The sequence below is a fragment of the Perca fluviatilis genome, chromosome 11 (genome assembly GCF_010015445.1).
Source record: "Perca fluviatilis chromosome 11, GENO_Pfluv_1.0, whole genome shotgun sequence".
Lineage (NCBI taxonomy): Eukaryota > Metazoa > Chordata > Actinopteri > Perciformes > Percidae > Perca > Perca fluviatilis.
In genome coordinates, this window is record NC_053122.1 from 15,841,964 (window position 1) to 15,843,514 (window position 1,551).

A 1,551-nucleotide genomic window follows, 5' to 3' on the forward strand; every position below is an offset into this window, starting at 1 on the left:
AAGCTTCAACAAACGGATTTCAGTCAAACTCCAAGGTGAACCACAGTTGTACATGTAAATCAGTTTTTTTTATATCATTATACTTGGTTGTTAAGCTGTGTGTAAACTCAGACAGCTTAAAGATGTCAGCTTTTTATTTTTATTTTATAATGCTGTGAAATCTTTTGGCTTGATGTTGGTAGAGGTTGCTAATTTATTCTGCAGAGACAAGTTGCTAACACTCTTTAACAGTGTGCTATTGACAATGTGGGCATCACAGCACATAGAGCAATGTGCAATAAGAAACTCCATACTTGCGGAAGGAGTTAAATCATCTGTGGCCCCGCAGAGGGAGAGATTTATGTGTGCAGTGAAACCATTTGAAGTTAATTGTATTCTATTATCATTTTGTGCCTGCAATATACTCTGCAGTTCATTGTATAGAGACAGAGGAAGAGGCTCTCTCTCTCGCTCGCTCATATTCTCATCCAGCTTTGTGCCTCTTTGTGTACAGTATCACTGTGTGAACACATATTCCCATTTGTCTTTGAACGCAGTGTGCATGTCTCCTGGTTCAGGTCATTACATTTGAATGCATCTGATTCAGGACAGTGAAGAATAATCAGTGGCGTGCTGAGGTGTGTAGGTTGGCCGGTAGCTGTGGAGAGCTGAGACACTGACTGTGACCGTGACTCCAAACCCCCACCGCCCCCCACCCCCCCACCCCCTTGAGGCTGTGATTAGTGTCCCGGTCAGAGCCGCTGCCCAGAGGGGAGGACTGGAAGGATTCAAAGTCTTCTAATTTAGGCGACTTGATGCACAGGGTCCCTGACGACTGTAATATACTGCAGCAGAGCTTCACAATCTCACTCCTACTGCACTGTTTACTAGCACACATAGGCACTCCATTTTGGACTCTTTCTCAGTAAGCATTGGTTTGGTGATTTACAGGTCAAAAGACATGTAGGTTTAAACTTGCGGGTTTTTGGAAATTATTGTATGTAACCGAGACATCTATAAAAACTACCCCCCTTTCCACTGCTCAAACGTTTTCAGGACCCCAGGAACATTTTTAAGAAATCTTCCTGCAGGAAACAGGGTCTAAATTCAGTTCCTTGCCCCCAAAAAGTTCCCACTCTGTGTGTAGCACACGGGCAACATAACAGCAAGCACATCCCTGGTAATATTATACGCGTGAATGTTGTATGTGTACTGCAAAACAATGACTCTTTGTTGTTTTGTGTGAAAAATTGCATCTCAAACAAAGCTGCATTTGTTGATCCATCATCAGTCTAATTTCAATCTTCACTGTTCTTCACTTGAAGTGGAAACACAAACAAAAATGTTTTTGATTTTGTTCATGAGTTTAGGGCCTAAAACTATGTGGTTGAAAAGGGGCTAATTAACTTTTCAAGCTAATTTAGTTTTTCTTTACATTTGTTTTCATCAAACTACTATTTCCAAGAATGAACTTTCATGCACACTGATGGGAACTTCAACTTATACATTCTGAGCTAATGTAGATTGTGTGACACAGTTGAAAGCTCTAGAAAAAGCTAATATTTTAAATTT

The 1,551-nt window shown here is 40.7% G+C and overlaps 1 protein-coding gene across 1 annotated transcript in view; it reads left to right on the forward strand.

The window, feature by feature from the left end:
• The window catches only part of st6galnac3 (ST6 (alpha-N-acetyl-neuraminyl-2,3-beta-galactosyl-1,3)-N-acetylgalactosaminide alpha-2,6-sialyltransferase 3), a 78,405-nt gene extending 77,281 nt beyond the window's left edge, over positions 1–1,124 (forward strand). Inside the window, exon 5 of the mRNA XM_039816409.1 lies at positions 1–1,124. This exon is cut by the window's left edge and continues 920 nt beyond it. The gene's annotated coding sequence lies outside the window, so the exon portion shown is untranslated.
• The last annotated feature ends 427 nt before the right edge of the window (positions 1,125–1,551 follow it).